Here is a 20,495-nt window from a genome sequence, read left to right as displayed (position 1 = left end):
CGCCTTCACGCGCAAATATTTGCACATCATTGGACGGACAAACTCCCCGGACTGTTCAGTGTGTGGCGCTGTAGAGACTATAGACCACCTGCTCGTGGTGTGCCCTGAATATGCGCGCGAAAGACTGACAATGGCAGATACCTTGAGACATTTACTCAATGGACCACTGTCGGAGAACCTCTTGCTAGGCGCATGGCCACGGAGTTGGCAGACGATAGACACAATGCGTGCTCTTTCACGTTTCCTAGGCGACACGGGCCTGGACTCACGCCTGTGATACCAGTTGTTACTGTCCCGGCCACGGCGGCCGCATTTCGATGGGGGCGAAATGCGAAAACACCCGTGGTACTTAGATTTAGGTGCACGTTAAAGAACCCCAGGTGGTCAAAATTTCCGGAGTCCCCCACTACGGCGTGCCTCATAATCAGAAAGTGGTCTTGGCACGTAAAACCCCATAATTTTTCTTTCTTCCCCTCTTCCCCTCCCCTTACGTAGAGTAGCAGGCCAGACGCTCCATTATCCGGATGACCTCTCTACATTTTCCAGTCAATAAACTACAACTATGTATAGAGAGAATAAGCATATTATTATTATTATTATATTATTATTATTATTATTATTATTATTATTATTATTATTATTATTATTATTATTATTATTATTATTATTATTATTATTATCAACAACAACAACAACTACCACAAGTGCGCGACGTAAATATGTGCACTGAAGACAAAAAGAAAAGCTTAAAAACACAATACAGTAATCCAAAAAGGATATATAGAGAGTTGTTCATTCATTGTACTAAATGTGGGTAACGCCTTACTGGTGCAAACACCACGGTAAAAGCGCTCACAATATATGCAAGGCTTCCACCATCTATTTTAGAGAGTCGTCGTGTGGTGCCCCACCACCCGCTGTCTTCAGAGAAACTTACTACCATTCTTGTTGGATCACATAACCGAATACTTTGTTTTCGTCTCCCCATTATGCCTCTTTAGGTTGCTGTTATGATATTGACACGCGTACATTACCTTTTCGTAGTGACCATTTTTCACCGTCTATCTACTATTACGAGGTTATAGCTCGGCACAAGACTCGCCTACGTGTACAGGAACTTTTCCTAATGTTGCCACCCCTGGATCGCGGTGGCATTCAAGAAAGCTCGTTCTTTCCGCATTTTAATTGCTGAGGCACCTATCTGCGACTCATAGGAGACCGAAGAAAGTCCGGAACGCGTCGAGTGACTTAGTTTGAGTTTTGACGCCCAGCACCTCTGGGCAGCATTAAACCGGGTGACCTCAATTTCGTTTTCAGAAGCCAAGATCCCCGGACTGTAGCCATATGCGTCACTGACTCAGAAAGCAATGAGGGCGTTGCTACAGCACCTGAAGTGGTCAGGTTTATGTTACCGTTTAGATATTTGGTGTGTGCTTTGGAGTGCAAGCGCGACTATACTTTTTCTGAGTAGTTCATTGCAGCATTATGGAAGCTACTGGACATTTTAGTTGATGGGAAGGCCAAACGTCTTTCAAAACTTTAGAGCACGCTTAAACTTCGCCTTTAAGAGTGGAACGCGATAGCATTCAAAGACATCTGACTGCTTCTGAAATTGGGATTGAAGTGGGCGGTTTGGTGCAGGGTTTCGGATCAAAATTTCTTGCATCGTGGTTTTGTTTCGTTCCACTGAAAAAAGTTCCGTTCCGGTTCTGCTTCAGAACAAAACATTCTCCGTAACGGTTCATAACAGTTTTGGTTCGCATGCAGAAAGCTATGGAGCAAAGTAATGATAAAACATAGTATTTATTTTGCTCAATAAGTGAACTATGAATTCTGAGACCCTGCTCAGTGCCTTGGGCCACGGCACTGAGCATGATCTCAGAAACAGCACGTCATAGAATGTGCTCGCCGAAATGCGAGACCGCTGTTTCGACAAAACCAGTTCGAACGAACACAAACGAACGATAGAACGTCGGGAACCAAGCGCTGCAGCCATAGAAAACGAAACGGTAAGTTTTTTAGGACGATAAGCTTTTTAGCCCGCGAATCCACGCAAAATTGCCGCCTGCGTGTATTCAATTGCACATTGCGTGTATTCGAGGGCTGCTTTCACGCTCGGAAAAAACACTTACGTAGCATGTATTGAGCAACAGAAAGCTGTATGGGGAGTTTTTCAAGTTGCTCTACAATTGTCTCATTGGCACTTTTGCTCTAACTATAACATTTGAGATGGTAATTTATTGGTTAAGACTAATTATGTAATTAGGCAGGTGGCAAGAAATAATGTGAGTGTCTTCAAGGGACGGCAAACAACATTAACTTGGTTCTGTCATGCTACGTGGCATTTGAACCTTTTAAAATCTTGGTGCATGATACCTGGGATACCCTGTATATTTATATCTAGTGCAACTTACGGTGGACCAACCTCACTTGCACTACATATATACGTGCCTTGAGTCAACTCGTGAACCACACTTTGCAATGTAGTCAACGCGGTTTAAGTCATTGATCCGGGACCTCACAGAAAGGTGCGACGTAATGGTCATGCGTTTCTCTCACAATTACTGCTAAATCGTCACTGAATATTTTCACCTATTTTCGCTTGCCCTCATTTTCACAAGTGACGGAACACCAAATTCAACATAGACATTAGAGAAGCTGTCAAAAGTGCCATGCTTGAGAATTACAGGTTCCATTCTCGCCTCCGAATAGAGCTGTTTCCTCATTTCACACATCCATTGTAGGATGGCCTGCATATGCACTTGGATCCACGATCCCGGAAACATTATTAATCTAACAGGTAAGGGGAGTTCCCAATAAAAAATTTGATAAATTTTTTAAATATATTACTTGAGTTCTTAAGAAATCAAGATAAACTGTATTGAGTTACAGTGCTCATTTGGTACAGTCAATAGGATGTAAAAATACATAGTGTTCGATCGACTGAATAAACTTCGAAATGTCCGTCTAGTTGAATTTGAATAGAGCTGCTATTTAGAACATTAGACTTCAAAAAAGTTATATTTTTACTATAGAAAGGTTTTTATAATGCAGTCTGTTCATAGATTCTTCCCGCTAAAAAAAATTCTTTTTTTCTGTTTGCAATGAAATAGTTTTTTTTTTACTTCAACAGAATTATTCCTTATTAGATAAGTGGCACTTTTGTCATGAATACTATGAGCGAAGCAAGCTTCATTGTTTCTTTATTATTCTCAACTACCATTATAGTGTGCCGCTGCTTCACCAACATAAGTCTAGGCACAACAAATGGTTTTTCTGAAATCGCGACCGACGGTGGGACATAAAGTGACAGAGAGAGAGGGAAAACAAAAGGTTAATGTCTGAGAGGTTAAACATATTAAGTGTTCGGTTGGCTATTCTGCACAAGGGGATGGGGTGGTTAAGGGCTGAAATGATGAGAAAATAAGGGAAGGCCAAAAAAGCGCATTAGATCGCACACCCTGTAGTTTTTCAGCGAGTCCCGTTTCTTTCAAAATACACACTAGCGCTTTGAAAGCAATTCGGGTCGACGTCGGCAAGCACCCGGGTCCATGAATTCTGGCTTCCGTAAAGGAACGGCCGTCAGTCTTGTCGAGCGTGGTGCTGAGGACTTCGTGCATTCAAACGACCACAATCACACAGAAGCTGTGCTATCGTCTTTTTGCACCCACAAACGTCACATTCCGAAATTGTGGCCATTCCGATTAGAGCTGTGCACGGGCTCGGGCCATTTGTAGATTCTCTCACTTGGGCTAGGGCCGGGCCCGGGCCCGGCTTTCTCTGTCTCGGAGGGACCGGTCGGGCTCCCCGATCTCGACTGCGTACCTTATGCGAAAGTATGCTTGTCGTCTCGCATGTAGGTACAGCAGGAAGTGCAATGTATTTATTCATCAAAAATGGAATCTACAGGGACGGGAGAAAAGTACAAACGCTAACAAAAGGCAAACGAAAGCTACCGGAGGCTAATGCGTTTTCGGTTCTAACAAGTACCGACGCTGTGGAAAAGCCGCCGCTTGCAGGCGCCTCCCAGTAAAAAGGCTGAGAAAGAAAGCGTTTGGGAAGCGAAGATAAGTCTGTGTACGGCGCACGCGGGGTCGCCTTTGCCACACATACAAATTAGCCCAGCGGCGGCGCATACGAGGCTTTCTCAATGGGCAGTGGTATTGCTTGAAGACTGGTCGTTGACCGAAGTCGACAGGAAGCACACGTCGTCACTGCCCATGCTAGAAAGGTCACTGTTTTCTTTCAGCAGCACCGTAGAAACGGGGAGCTTTTTCAACTCGCCTCTTTCGGCACCCAAAAAAGGGGACGATCGGGTGTTATGTGGCATTCTCAGGAAGAGGCTTCACAAAGCTCCGAAGACGCGCACCCGGAAGCGCTTGCTTCAACCCTTCATCAATGGACAACTTGTTGTTTTTGCACAATAACTTAGAATAACAATTGTGGGTGCGCCCTGCATCTGTATACACGATTTTGTCATATGGAATGCAAGAGTTCAACATTATAAGGTCATTTAAATAAACTGATTTTCCTGATATTGTTTCTTTTTGTGTCGGCGTCGCTTTATTGCAGGTCAGGCCGGGCCCGGGCCGGGCCTTAACCCGGTCTGAGGCCGAGCCGGGCCGGGCCGGGTCGCCTGTGGTAGTGTAGGGCCCGGGCCGGGCGCGGGCTCAGAAATGCGGCCCGTGCACAGCTCTAATTCCGATGACGTAGGAGCATGCATCAGTAAAGCGTACTCCATGCCTTAGACGTCAAATGAGAGTTCCCTCCCGTCGTGCTAAGCCATGTGGAAGGCGGAGTATCAGATGAAGATCCAGGGAACAAAGGAGCTGGTTTTTTATAGCCTGCAGAGTTCCACTGGTCCAACGTAAACTCGTGAGCAAGCGCACGGAGCTTTCCTGCTGCGCCTGTTCTTGACATAGGGATTTCGACGCAATCGCCACTGTCATGCGAAGATCGAGCGGCTGCGTCTGCTTGCTCGTTTCCAAGGATACGACATCGACTTGGCAACCATTGAAACACGTACGATGTCAAGTCCTTTCTGAACTTCCGGATAGTAAATTTCTTGTGTGACCGCGACAAGCAGTTCGTGGGGTCCACGGCGTAAATCAGTGAGCAAACTCTGGAGGGCAACCTTGGAACCGCAGAAAATGTACCATGTCATATGCGTTTCCCGATTGATCAATTTATTTGCTGTATGCAGAGCTGCAAGTTCGACAGCCATCGTTGATGTAAAGCACAATGCCCTGCATTTTATCACTGTAGATTTTGCTACGACAAATGCTGCAGCTGTTGAACTAGAGTACACGACCGACCTATCGGTGCCAACACGCAAGCGGTCACTGTGATCCTCATGTAGTCTGCTTCAATGCTGCTGACCGCATTTGTGCGTTCTTGATGCTTAGAATAGCAAGGCATACCCGAGGCGAATGCAGAGGCCAGAGTGGCAACGAAGACCATGCTGCTGGGGCATAATTCGGTGGTAGCGACCCTCCATGAGTAATCAGGAGACGGCTAAAACTCGTATGTAGCCTTATCGCTGGCAGGCAAGTAAGGTGGTGAAAGGGCACCCTTGAGACATGTCGATTGGAATGTACGTTGCTGTAAGGTGGTCCCGCGGTATGACAATTGCGACTACTGTGGATGCACACTTGGGGAGACGGAGGCACGTCCGTAGAACTTGAGCGTGTATACTCTGAAGTGTGCGAAGGTTTGTTTTACTGGTGCTGCCCAGCACGGGCAGGCTGTATGTTAGGAAGCTTTTAAATAATGCGTAATCTAGCTGTAGCGTCGACCACACAGATGCGCCCCAAGACTTTCCACCGACAAATATGAACACGTGGGCCATAGAAGTCAACCTCTTCTTCATATATGAAATATGTGACGTCCAGGACAAACCATGGTCGATGATGACTCCAAGGAAATGGTGCTTTGGTACATAAACAATTACTTCATGTGTCTTTTCGTGTGTATAACATACGGAGTCATTATGTTGCATGTAAATGCGACTAATCGGCACATTCATATACGGACGTGTCACGCCGGACACCCATATTCACATATATAGATGGATATCTGGACCATCCTTGACAATGATCCAACAAAGCCTAACAGTGCTACGTTGAAGATCGTTGGGCTTAACGCTCCATTGCGCCACACCTTTGCTTGTTAGATGGTGTGATGTCATTCCATACTCGGTAAGCATGAAAAAGTATCTATCTTCACAATAGCTATGAATCCAGCGCAATGCACGGCCACCATTGCGCACATCAAAACATCGAGGATTGCTTGGTCTGCTACATTACCATATGCGCCTTTCACATCAAGAAACATCGGCACCGTTAATTGTTTCATGCTCTTTCGATGTTGAATAGATGGAACTAAATCAAGCACCTTATCGCTAAATGACCAACACTGCGTGCGGATATACCTCATTATGCTCTCAATACCATTCAAGGCGCGTCAACACCCGTCCTTTCCATTACTTTCCCAACGCTATTGGCAAGAGCGATGGGATGGTACGATGCACAATTTAATGAAAATTTACCACTATTAAGCAAAGGTAGTAGGCGGCTGACCTTCCACTCACGAGGAATCAATCCATCGCGGCAGGATTCATTGCATCTCCACAAGGTATGCAAGTGCCTTGTATGGGATTCCATCGAGCCCAGGCGATGATGACTTCGTACAACTCCACAGCGCAGCTTCTAGCTCCTCTGTAGAAAACATGACGACTATGCGAAGGTCATGGTAAGCCGGAACATTACGTGATGTTGATACAGGCATCGACGGCAAGAGACTTAGAAGGATAGCACTCATCCGAAGACCATTGCAAGCCACGCAGAGCTCTCCCTATTGTTGCGGCGCCACGAAACTCGAGGGACAAACCGACTTGTAAGCAGGAACAGCAACAATTACGGGCTGCTTCAGTAGCGCGCGCCGTCACTGCTTCTTCTCCTTGCTTTCCATGTGTTTTTACAAGTGACGATATGTCTGCATATCGTCGTCGTCCTTGTCGCACTAGAGACGCGGCAATATATGGGACAGAGGCTTATGGGGATCCAAGGACTCGCTAAAGGATTTCCACTTTTGAGATTGTAACGTGTCGATGAGGCGCTGGAATTTATTTTTCATCCACCTCGCCTCACTCAGATTCTTTAGCTCTTCTTCTTTCAGCTCGTCAGCAAATCGCTCGAAGCCTTTCTAATTCCCCTTCGTATTGTGCATACCTTAGAGAGTGCCCAAAAGTGAACATAGTCTCTTGCAGTGCATCTCTAATCTGATTCTCCAGTAATTACAGGTGCCCTTCTAGGCAGATAAAGTGATTACACATGCATGTCTATGTGTAGTGACTTTCAACAACTCCGTGGAAAAGACGCGCCAACGGTAAAATTTTCATTTTATGATTACGACGCATGATCGGTCATGGTAATTTGCAATGTTTGCGTCGTCATTTTAAGAAATATCGAGGGAATAATTTAATGCGAAGCATTCCTCACCTTATCATGCTGTCAATACGACTAAACACGCTCAAAAATGCTGTATGCCATAATAAATAGTTGTTGCGCAAAACCGGAAAGACGAAGGACCAGGGATATGACGAACACAAGCGAAGATTGTGCTTATGTTCGTGAAATCTTTCGGTTTGTGCGCAACAACTATTTATTATGGATTGCTACCGAATCGCCCAAACTAGTACCCTTCTTAGCTATATGTATGCTAGTTTTCCCAATTTTCTAGAAAAATAATTATTCACAAAGCGTACGTCTCAGGGATTCGTGGTGTATCTCATGGAGTAATATACAGGCAGATTTTGAAGTGTGCGTGTCAATTACGGGCTTAAATAAATATTGTTAAACCCTCGTTTTTTGCCCATTTAGAGGTGCTATGGGAAATGCTTAAAAAGTTACACCACTTTCCTGGGAGTACCAAAAACGGCAGAAATTTCATATTTGCAGAAAATGGAAACTACTCTGTGTGTGATGTCACCGAAAGTTTGAAGTGTGAACCTTAATTATGTGCTTGCAAAATAAATGCTGACTACTTGTCGTCGTCCATTTTTTTTTCTTGTTTTTGAGGCATATAGGTGATTTTACCTGGGCTTCTCAGTGAGCTATAAGAAGCACATTGTTTTTATTTCGTTGAAAATTATGCCATTACTCACGTCACGATAACTGTCGACAGTAACGCGAATGGAAATCGAGCAATGTAGCGACAGGCAATATTACTGAAGTACCGTTTATTTACCACGTTGTGGTGATTCTGAAACTTTCGTAGATTCGCCTGCATGCCACATAGTCTGATATCGCCGTTTCTGCTATGGCATTCGCTTGCCGAGGCCGTCCATGACCGTGAAGGCATGACCACGACTGTGTGACGATACGGAGTAACGATGGAATGAGGGAGAAGGAATGTCATTGATGGAACGACAAAAGCGCGAATACCACATTCTTCGGTCCATCGGCGCCATTCCTCGTTCGTCGTTCTATGTGGTACGACGACAACGGGATGACGATACTGGAGGGATGACTATGGTGAAACGAAAGTGCAACGACGATGGTAGCGCGACGACGGTATGACGACGAATGCATGACGATGACTGTGTGACGACGACGATGGCGAAACAACATGAGAGCAATGGTATAACGACGAGTGTACGATGACAATGGCGTGACGATGACTATAATACGAAACTGTATGACAACGATGGCTTGACGACGACGGCACGTCGAGAGTCGGATGATGGAGCTGGAGTGACGATGACGGCGCGGCTACGACGGCGTGACGACGATCTTACAATCAACGCATGATAGCGATTGACGATGACGGCGTCACAAGGGCACCATAATCCCGATTGAATGACGACGGTATCATTGCGATACAATGACGAAGAAAGATTGACGTTGATTGACCGACGAAGGCGGTATCACAGCGATGACACGACAATGATGCGATGACTTTACTGAAGTGGTGACAGTGACAAAACGACAGCATGACGACGACGTCATGACGAGTGTCGGATGACAGAGCCGGAATGACGGTGATGCGACGAGCCCGACGGCATCATGGCCAGGGGTACACAGCCCAAGCAGTTAGACAACTGAGGCGAGACTGGGTTGGCGTTAGATTAGATTAGATTAGACAGACAGACAGACAGACAGACAGACAGACAGACAGACAGACAGACAGACAGACAGACAGACAGACAGACAGACAGACAGACAGACACACACACACACACACACAAACACACAAACACAGACAGACAGACAGACAGACAGACAGACAGACAGACAGACAGACAGACAGACAGACAGACAGACAGACAGACAGACAGACAGACAGACAGACAGACAGACAGACAGACAGACAGACAGACAGACAGACAGACAGACAGACAGACAGACAGACAGACAGACAGACAGACAGACAGACAGACAGACAGACAGACAGACAGACAGACAGACAGACAGACAGACAGACAGACAGACAGACAGACAGACAGACAGACAGACAGACAGACAGACAGACAGACAGACAGACAGACAGATAGATAGATAGATAGATAGATAGATAGATAGATAGATAGATAGATAGATAGATAGATAGATAGATAGATAGATAGATAGATAGATAGATAGATAGATAGATAGATAGATAGATAGATAGATAGATAGATAGATAGATAGATAGATAGATAGATAGATAGATAGATAGATAGATAGATAGATAGATAGATAGATAGATAGATAGATAGATAGATAGATAGATAGATAGATAGATAGATAGATAGATAGATAGATAGATAGATAGATAGATAGATAGATAGATAGATAGATAGATAGATAGATAGATAGATAGATAGATAGATAGATAGATAGATAGATAGATAGATAGATAGATAGATAGATAGATAGATAGATAGATAGATAGATAGATTATACGTAGCAGGAGGTGCAGCGCTAAACACAACTTTCCCCGGCTCAGGCTGTTCGCGGATGTGCGAAAATAGCGCTCAGGTCGAGGAACCCTCTTTTGTAATCATTCCCTATTCTTTTTTCATCCTTTGCCATTGACTGGAAAGCTGCCACAACACGGCATTCACCATAGTCAAGTATTCCACGCGATGAATTACGCGAGAAGAATTGAAGTGGCAGCCAACAGCTCTAATTAAGCACTATCCCAGGGGCCCTTTCGCAGGCGTTCGGTGAGAAATGAAAGTGGCGACAACAGCACACTGTGTTATGGCGCACTTGATCGGATGCGAAAGAGCTCCACCATGTAGCAGGCAACGTTCCGCCACCACCACCTCAACAACTGCAACCAACTCCATGCACTGTTGATGACCCAATCACACAGCTCAAGTAATTATCTACCCGAAACTTAGAGATAAGCGTGCGGCAATTTGGATTCTCTTCATAGATCCCTGAAGTACATTCCCACTATTAGGTATAAATCACAGCTTACTACATTGCTTCGGTATTCGTTCACATTGCCTATATATCCACATAGCTTTTGTCACACTTTGGGAGGAGGTTACGGCTACGAGAGTGTTCTGGTTAGCGCGAATGTAGCGTGCGGTTTCGAAATTTGCGAGCGATAATGTGGTGTGCCCACTACAGTGCACGAATCATGTGCCTCTTTGTGATCTTGTTAACCACCATGACGACAGACCTGTGCAATGGGCTCTGAGTCGTAGATCAGATTATGCTGAAGAACATGATCTGCGTGCCGGTTTTGTTTTGTTGCTGTTTTTTCACACAAGACAAACAGCACCTTGGCCCAACGACAGGGATAGCTAACCTCACTGTTGGTACTGCGCAATAACCTCCAACTATCGAGCTCATTCTCGTTTTGAAACAAACAACGCCCTAATGGATCCTTAGTGCTTGGGCTAAGAGGCTTCCGAGGTCAACTGATCACAGAGTACTTATGGCTGGTTATCAGAGGAAGAGTAGTATTAGACTTCGGACACGGCATACAGATTGCTGATGGCTGTAATTGAGTTTTTCCATTAGCTGCCGCCCTTTCCCGCTTTTAAATGCAAGGCACCTGAACTCACTGGTGGCCACTACTGCTTCGCCAAAACCTTCGACAATTTATTCCGCAAGATCTTTTTACTGTTTCATTTGTTAGGTGCTCAGCTGTCTTTGTGTTTGCATACCTTAAGAAATACATCACTTAAAGACATGTTTACCGCGTACAGTTCCGCTGTCGAAGCCAACCTCCTGACATTACGGCTATGACGACGTTCTACTGGTATGCTCATTAAAAAAGGTAGAACCATGCAGCCTTCTACTACAAGGGACAAGCTGTTTCACGAAATTCTGTTCACTTTTATCCTGAACATCTTTAATCCAACTCGTATCTGCAGAAAAAAAAGGTAATTCGCCAACGGCGGCTACGTTGAATTCGCGTCCCAAACATATCACGGAGAAGGCACTTCATTCTCTGGCTAATTACGTGTCACTTTATCCTATAGTACTTGCGAAACGTGCACCCTCTACAACTTATTACTGTCATCAAGGTCACGGACCATCATAAGATAATAAACAAGTTCCAAAGTTGAATACGGTAAATTAAAGCTACTTCAACAATGCCGTATGAGAGTATTTCTCCGCGTGTTCGAAGGAACCAAGCTGAGGAAGCTTGCGCGACACGCAGAAAGCATTACCAGGTTTATAAAAAGCAACTAGACACTCACATGTGTAGACAACAGATACGCCAAGACGTCGTCTTCACATGCCTGCGGAGTCAACACTTTAAAGAAGATGGTGAAGTGTTCTTGAAGCGAGAAGTTTCCGATGCGATCGCTCCCTGCTAACAGCAGAGCGGCAACTTCATCCCAGTCGGTATCAACAATAACGAAACATCCTAGCGCAGCATCGTCAGAGTCGGTGAGTGACGCAGCGTTTCTTTTCGGGGCGGCGTCACTACTCGGACGCCACGAGCCGCGCGCACCAAAGATTGCGAAACGGATGACTTGACTCCGCGCCGAATGACGTGACTCAGCGTCAAATGACGTGGCTCCCTTCTATCCCGAACCACCACCACGGGGAAGGGCGAAGACAAGTGGCGCACACAAAACACAAATCACCAACAGCGGGGCGAGCACGAGGTGCCCGGAGAAGCGCGCGCTCTAATGCCTCGCGCCGCCGCAAGAGAGTCCGACGCCGGCTGAGCGCGGCGCAGCGCGATCCGCGTTTCGCGCCAGTACTGTGACGCGCCCCGGGGCCCGTTCGGGAAGGAGCCCGGCCCGGACCCTGCCTTCCCCCTTACACACTTCCCAAACTTCCCTTTCCTTCCCGCCGCCCCGTTCCCCCCCCTCCTCTCGTTGTCCCCTTCTCTCATCCCTCGGCACAAAAATAGAGGACGTCAGAGGGCGAGGAGAAAGTTGGGAGGAGCCAGGGCACCCGAAACGACCGGCCTGCCTGCCGACCGACCGGCGTCGGCGGCGTCGGCGACCGGGAATCAGAAGCTAGACAACAAAAACAAAAAAAAACAGGTAGGAAGGAAAAGCGGACGAGTACTTTTTGCGTATCCCCTCACGTATCCGGCGCCCGCCGTGCGTGCACGGACAGAAGACTGGAGGACGGGTGGCGGGACGTCGCGATCGATACCCAGAGGAGTGGAGGTATGCGGCGCCATCTCGGGGCGGAGACTGCAGCGACGTTCGCGAGCGCCCTTGTGGGTCCGTGCGCGACAGCGGGTGGTAGTAGCGGTACGACGACGTCCGTTTCCGATCAATCGCGTGCCTCGTGGGTTCCGCTTTCGGGACGACGGAACGTGTGTCTGACAGTCTCGCTGGGCACATGCTAGTCGGAGTGGAGGGTCGGCAGTTACGCGCTCGGTTATTATGCGGCGGAAGGTGCTGTCGAGATGTCGCGGGATCCCGTTTTTCTTTTTCCCTATCGCTATGTCGATTAGTCCTGCCCCTGGGTATTGACCACAGTCGCGAATATGCCGCTGTGTGCGTGTGCGTGTTATGAGCGAAAGATTAGGAGTGGGAATAGAAAAGCAGAGTGCAAGAAGGAAAGAGCGATCTGTTGCAAACAGACATCGCGGGAGAAGAAGAAACAGCAGAGGGTAAACAAAGTTCGTGTGAGAGAGAGAGAAGCAAGGGAAGGCACGGATATCACGTACACGTTATCGCGTTTGCAACCATACATGTGAGTAGGGGGTCGGGAAATTGAAAGAGTAAAATAAAAGCAAATCAGATTAATCACGTGCACTGAACAAGGCCCAGCGTGTCCACAGTCAGGCACTCCAGTCTTTCGCCTTCAAGTATCGCAGCAGAGCGCGCGTGGTTTTCTGGGCTGGAGAGCCCATGAAGCCAGGCTCTCGAGACTCATTTATCCAGTCCGCTCAAAACATGTTGGACAGTCTAACGCAGTGGCGTAGCCATGCGGGGACACACCGGGCACGGGCTCCCAGTATTCAGTGTCGCAGTACGCTGTTATAGCTAACCAGTGTTCCACAACTGTTACAGTTAGTCGAAGCCACGTATTGAAATTTTCGAATTGAAGCCAGCCGCTTTTGAATGATTGTTCATTCACAAAGAAATCTAAATCCCCAGCACCAGTTGCGAGGTGTCCATCGCAAAACTGCAGCTAAATGCCTCAGCCTTTCACATGTTCTTCGAGAAGGCATTTGTGAAGTACTGACTTACTAACTTTAATTTTGGCCGTCGTGTAGCTGTAGCGAGTTAATTTTGAAATGCACCATATACAACAACGGCAAGCAGCTTACAGTTTTCTATTATGTTGCTGTATATTATCCACTTACAGTTTGAGTGACAGGCAGATTTCAGGGCAAACAGGGGGAGGGCGGGAGATGGAAATTCAAGACGGTGAGCAAAACGAGAACTAGGTGAAAGCGGGAGCCAACGTCTTGAGAAATGGACTTTTCTTTTGTCGCCTTGAAGGAGACAAGTCCGCTTGTCGAAACATTCGCTCCCGCTTTCAACTTCGACTACGCGTATTTTATTCGACAACAGAGATGCATCGTGTTTCTAGAGTCTTCCCACATATCGAGCGCAACGCCAGGATACCTATAGCATTGCGACTTCCGTTCGGAATGCAGTTATAGTTTTGTCATACAAGACGCGGAGGAAGTATCTTTAGCCCCACTTAACTTGCAATGAAAGAACATGATATTCGCAAATATCTAGCACAAAATGTATTTATAAGCATGTCTACAGAGACCCGCAATTTTTTTTTTCACTTGCCCTTTGCGATATCTACACGCGCTCGCGGAACGCGGAGCAACCTATCCGATTTCAAGTTGAAGTAAATCTTGTAAGCCTGGAACCTCTGGGCATTTATGGCAAACTCGTTTAAATGGGAAAATGGTGGGACCTGGAAAGCGAGAGGAAAGAAGCGTAGGAAAGTCTATGCCACCGAACTGTAAAGTTGCGAGCTGATTTGCCTTGCGACTCTGCTTTTGCGATATAAAGCACAGATAACGAGAAATGCATACTTACGCAATTCTCGAACTCTCGTGACACTCACTCACTTTTTTTCTACTTAAACAGAGAGAGAAAGACGTTTATTAACTTTACTTAAACAGAAATTGTTCGTCATGTTTTCATTCAGGCTAGGTCTGAGGTGACGTACGTCAGGTATCTGACCTAGGATCGTACAACAGTCACGCGCTTACAAGACCAGCGTTACAAGACCCCACGTTGTGGCCACTTTGCGCAAGTGAGTTTGCTTGCCATGGTGGTGGTGGTGGTGAAAACTTATTTATTTGCAGTAAAGTTGCTGCGGAGGGACTCCGAGTGGTCGGAGGTTCTTGGCTTGCGATGGGGTGGGGGTCCTCAGTCCAGGGCTGCGCTTGCGGCTGCCGATCTGCGGGCCCAGTCATTCAGACTCAGCTGATCCTCCAGGCTCTCGCATGCCACGGGAGGCCGACAAACTCCAAGTGTGAAATGGGGCAGTGGTCGGCACGTGCTTCCAAAACTCTCCAACGGATTACCCTCAGCCAAGTATATCTGTCTGACGTCAGCGGTTTTTCATCGCACTAGTTTCGACCGCCTGTGTGTGGTTCCTTAGCGTGGCCCCAGATCTAAGCACGTATTTTTTTTTTACATTCCGCCCACGTCGAAACGCGACCGCCGAAGCTGGGAATCAAACCCGTGAGCTCGTAGCCAGCACCCGTAGCCACTGTGACCTTGCGGCGCCCTTGTGTGCTTCGCACCAATTTCCTGCTGAGGTCCTTTGCTCCATTGCCGTTCACGTCGCGTTTCACGTGCTCTCTGCGTAATTCGCAATTTCGTAAACCACTGAGATAAAAGGCAGAACCAAAAGCAGCTTTTTCTTTTCATATGGAATGCTTTATTTTTCATTATTATTTTTTTAGGGCTCTGTCACAACTAGGCCCCTGCCGTTATTGCAGATAGGTTACGGGACTAGGCGAAAAAAGTAATTAGGAAAATTTTAGTGAAGACATCGCCATTTCCCTAAATTATGATAAATGTTTAGTAACAGTAATGCTGCTACATGCATTTCGCGTGTTTCTTTTGGACGATGAGCGCGGTCGCCCCGACGAGGAAGGCGAACTACTCCTCGGTCTCGAGCTGTCGGCTGAACTGCAACAGGAACGTATGTAATGCCATATTTAATTTTGTAACTAAAGCAAAGAGACTGCCATGTTAATTTTATCATTTTACTTGCCTCAATATCAACACCAAAATATTAACTTCAAATTTTAATATAGTATAGCCCGAAAATGTATAATAAGGATTAGTATTCATTTAGGATTAATATCATTCCTAAATTACAAAATTATATTTAAGTTTTCTTCCCTATTTACCTACTGCCACCCGATTCATGGCCGATCTCCCGTAGTGGGTTGAGCCGCATCCCTAGGCACCGGACCAAACCAAACTGGCCAGCGCTGTAGTTGCTTTTGTACACATACATTGCAAATAGCCTTCAGTGCTTAATCCATCGTTCGCGTAACAATACGGATAAGTTTAATATACATTACTAAGCTTAGGGCTCATATTGTAATTGCGAAATTGAAGCTGAGGAGTAGTGAAGTCATATTTGCTTAGCAGAAACCCTATAACTAGCACCCCCTTCGAAACATGCGACATTAAAATGTGCTACAAAGTACACTGGGGTTCCAGTTAATTATTTACCAAGAGCGTACCTCTAACAGCATGGGATGATCTTAACTGGAACGGCAGTGCATCTTGCAGCAAGTTTTTGGGACGGATATTTCACAAGTTGAGCTAGATATAGGATTTCTGCTAAGCAGACCATGATTTCACAACTCGACAGCTTCAATTTCGCAATTACTACATGATCCCTGGGGTTAGTAATTAAAAAGTTATTCAGCACGTTCTACTTATTTAGCGAATTATCACATAACTTCTTTTTCTGCTAATGTCTAATTAGCCTCGTCGCCGATCTGCCAGAATGACAGGGACCTAAACATAGCAGTTTCTTTAGGGAAAAAAAGCGTTCCGATTTAAAATACCCATACGCTATACTGTGGCACTCCATACGAACCCCAACACGGTGTACATCTGCCATTCTTCTTTAAAAAAAAAAGACAAACAGCTGTAATGGTTCTTGTAAACAGTTCAGGGTGCTACTAGTACTAGTAACTGAAATTATGTTTATTTCACAAATTTTACGTTTGTCGGTGCTGCCTTACCATCTCAGATTTCATTGAGCCCCAGGCTCCCATGTCGCAACCCACATTGAGCGCGGTAGTATTTATGCCGATCCAGCGCACATGTCCCAACCTATGTGAAGCGAAGTTTTAATGAAGCGGTCACTTAAATACTGTAAAAACTAAAGGCGACATGTAACATTTTATTTTCATCCTACTCGACGTGCTATGCAATGTTAATCTTATGCAATGTTGATGTTTACGCACCCCACGGTTCCCAACTTTATCCTCAGGCAATGTTTGTACTTACGCACTACAGCCGGCCAAGAGATAGAGAAAGGAGGCATAGAAAGGCAGAGAGGTTAACCAGAGGTAGTTCCGGTTGGCTACCCTGCACGGGGGGAAGGAGTACGGGGATAAAAGGAGAAAGAGAGCGGAAGGAGAGAGAGAGAGAGAGAGAGAGAGAGAGAGAGAGAGAGAGAGAGAAGACTGGCCAGGAATGTGCACACAGATATCGTCACACAGAGGTGAACTAACAAGACTAATCATTGAAGCACGGAAATTGCAACGTTGGGTAGGGATTGTGTCAGCACTCCGTCAATCTCGTTTACCGAGAGAGAATGATCATTTTTAAATGTTTCCTAGCGTGTGCACTTTATAGTGTGACCGCTTTTAAGCATATAATTTAGTCGAAAGGAAAGGAAAAAAGCCATATCTGTGTGCATGTCATTTGCTGCGCCATAGGGATGTCGTCTATGTGTATATTTGTGCCTCGGTGTTCAAATAAATCGATCGTCGACTGATACAGCTCTTTACATCGTTACTGTTGTTCATTTGCGTGCTTACCCGAAACCCAATCTTTACTATGACGTCTCATTGCAACGAAAAGCGCTTGGTGACGACACCGGCTTCTTGTAGTCACGTTCGATCGAAATCAACGTGACTGGGCGCACTCAGTGGACATACGGGGCCATGTATGAGCTCCTAAAGTGGAATCAGTAAGCCTTTCGATAGCCTACAGGTCTGTATGTTTGTTAACAGGTAAGCATCCAGACGCGTCGGATTGCACAAGCTAGAAAGTAAGAATGTTGTTTTCGTACTCAGAGTCGGAGTGTAACGAGTAACGTGGCTCCCACGGCGGTGGTCACTTGGTTATTTCGAAAAGACTAAACTTTCAGAAGTGGTTTACCGTCCTACTGCAAATTCCACCGGTCTACCAATTCCGCCCGTCTACCAATTCCGCCCGTCTACCAATTCCGCCCGTCTACTAATTCCGTCCGTCTTCCAGTTCTCGTCCGCCTACCAGTTCCGTCCTTCTACAAATTCCGTCCCTTCTACAAATTCTGTACTTCTACAAATTCCGTCCTACTCGGCAACAGCTGGACGTGTGTTCCTACCTAGACATTTTTACCTCATATGTATTTTTGCCAGTTTGTACTAATGGAACTAGACGGAAGCGACAGTCTCTCGAGCGTTTCCTTCGGAATGTTCCCCCTAATCCATAGTGCAAGACAAATTTAAAAAAAAGGAGCGCTTGCACCTCTTGAAAGTCGTTGTGTTTAAGTTTCCAACTGGGAGCATTAACTGACTCTATAGCCCCGACGAAAGCCCATAGAAAGTGGTACGCAAAGTCGTCTCTACCTTTGGCAGGTGCCGGCAAAATTGCATCCGAATCAGGTGCACGCTGATCGCATTTGGCATCTCTAACACCGAATCGATGCGACTTCAACGGAAGCGGTGGCGTCGACCAGTGGTGGGAGGCCGAAAAACACGAAGGTCGACGCGCCAGTAACAAACATTCGCAGCAATACGAAAGTGCAGTGAGAAACGAGACCGGAAACGCCAGAGATGGGAATCCTCTCCCAACCTGATGGCAGCGAGCGAGCACAGCATGCGCCTTGTCTTTCGCAAGTACGATCTTTCCTTTTAGCCGTATGTAAGCGCCCCAACCGGGATACGTGTAGTGTGTATACAACGACAAAAAACACACGAGATGCAGTAAGGGCAAAAGCGAGAGTCGAAAGTGGAACATCGCGGGAGTCGGCATTGCGTGTACTTAGAAGGGACAAAATGGGAAAGGCAGGAAATGGCGTGCTCCCAAAGCCTCGTTGAAGAGAGGGGAAAAAGCAAGAACATAGTTGTTCGACAGTGCAAGAAAGACAAGCAAAAAAAAAGAAAGTTGAAACGATATATGGAGTGAGAAGGAAGGGAAAATGGAGAGTAAAGGGAAACACGAAATGAAAGAAATCGGGGCACAAAGGGCTGATGGAGACGAGAAAGCTCGGGAGCAGAGGCAAGCAAGCACCAGGGAAAGCAGGATGAATGCAGGAAATAATTCGCGAGAACAAACGGGAAGAACAAAACGCGCGGGGAGTAAAAACAAGACTGATGAAACTATGCTAGCAGAGGCAAAATTCTAAGGGAGGCGAAGAGAGTCAACGCTAGAAGCCACGCGAAAAGAATTAAGTACAAAATTAACACCTAAAGAATACCGGAAGTGGAATCGCATGAAACGCAAGACCACGGGCATTCCTTCCTGTATTAACAGGCGGCAGTAACCAGTCGAAATTGGAGGCGCGGGCGAAATCAAAAAGCAGCGAGAGAAACGACGGAAATAAACGAGTTAGAAGAACCCAAGCAGCCAGGGCAGTGCAGTGGAAAGGATGGCGGGGATGGAGGAGAAAACAAAAGGGAAGCGGACCCAGGGAGCGCGAGTAAGAAAGCGTCGCGGGCCAAAGAGTAAACAGAACACCAGCGCGGAAAAACTGTATGGAAAGGGTGGAAGCATAGGGATAAAGAGGCAACGTCCGGACGCGCAGAGTTAGTGGGGAAGCAGGAAAGGGCTGCGGGAGCAACAAAAGGGAAACAGCGCGGGAAAAGGCAAAGCGGGAAGCGCTCTCATCCAACCAGAGCGAAAGAGGGTTGGGGGGGGGGGGGGGGGCGTTTGCCGGGCGGCCTGGCGCCGTGTTCCGAGCGAGTGGAGCATGAAACCCCAATTGTTTCCACGCACGATACGGCAGAGGAGAGTCGTCGTGTGCTGCGCCCAGGCACCCGCTGCTTCAGCGATGCCCGTGGTTTGTTTGTCGTTGTTGGCGCCGTTTCTGTCTGTTGGGTCTCCGGAACGACATGCGTGCGTGCGTATAGGTCTGTGCGTTCTGTGGCTCTCACGTATATATATACATATATATATGTATATATATATACGCGCGGTGCGTGCCGTGAACGCTTGGAGGCGCGGGTACAGTCGATGAGTGCCGGATCACAACTACCGTCTCTCCCGTTCCGCTCACCTTGCTTGCTGCCTTTACGAAGCGCGAGATCTTTATTTTTTCTTTCTCCCGTGGTTTGACCCGCCGACGAAGAAATGGTTTTGCGGCACGCCATAAGAAACCAGTGGCCTACGCTTGGAGCTATCGATATCGTTCCTAAGAAGGTGGGATCCCAGCTTCAGTTTTCTGTGAGTCCCTTGGTGGGCGATGTTTACTGGCCTTCTGTTAATCGCGTACACGTTCCTCGGCCCTAAGTTCAATGAACTACAACAGAGGAAGACGTTTGCAGAGAGGGTGGAAACGGAAATAATTTTTCGAGAGAAGGGAATCGCGAACGACTAGCACCAGCCCCCTCGGTCGATCACCATCAATTCATCCACGTTAGTATAGATTCCCCTTCATTGCCATTCGTCATCACAGTACATCGTGATCCCAGTTGCTGATCTCGGATAGCTGGGGTCGCAAGCAACGGCAGGCCAAAACATGCTCTCGACAACATAATTCCGGTCACAATTCTCCATGCTCCAAAGGCACCTTTTGAGACGGTAAGACAGGCAAACAAAACCCTATTAACAACGCAATAAAGCTTTGCACTTAGGCATT

The 20,495-nt window shown here is 46.7% G+C and overlaps 1 protein-coding gene across 2 annotated transcripts in view; it reads right to left on the bottom strand.

Annotated features, from left to right (window-relative positions):
• LOC135905949 (cadherin-like and PC-esterase domain-containing protein 1) overlaps positions 1 to 12,015 on the bottom strand; it is a 209,867-nt gene extending 197,852 nt beyond the window's left edge. For both annotated transcript variants that reach the window (XM_065437093.2, XM_065437094.2), the window contains exon 1: positions 11,705 to 12,015. The gene's annotated coding sequence lies outside the window, so the exon portion shown is untranslated. The remainder of the gene's footprint in view (positions 1 to 11,704) is intronic.
• Positions 12,016 to 20,495: the final 8,480 nt, after the last annotated feature.

This window comes from Dermacentor albipictus, chromosome 5, assembly GCF_038994185.2.
Source record: "Dermacentor albipictus isolate Rhodes 1998 colony chromosome 5, USDA_Dalb.pri_finalv2, whole genome shotgun sequence".
Lineage (NCBI taxonomy): Eukaryota > Metazoa > Arthropoda > Arachnida > Ixodida > Ixodidae > Dermacentor > Dermacentor albipictus.
This window is presented reverse-complemented; position numbering and strand designations above follow the sequence as displayed.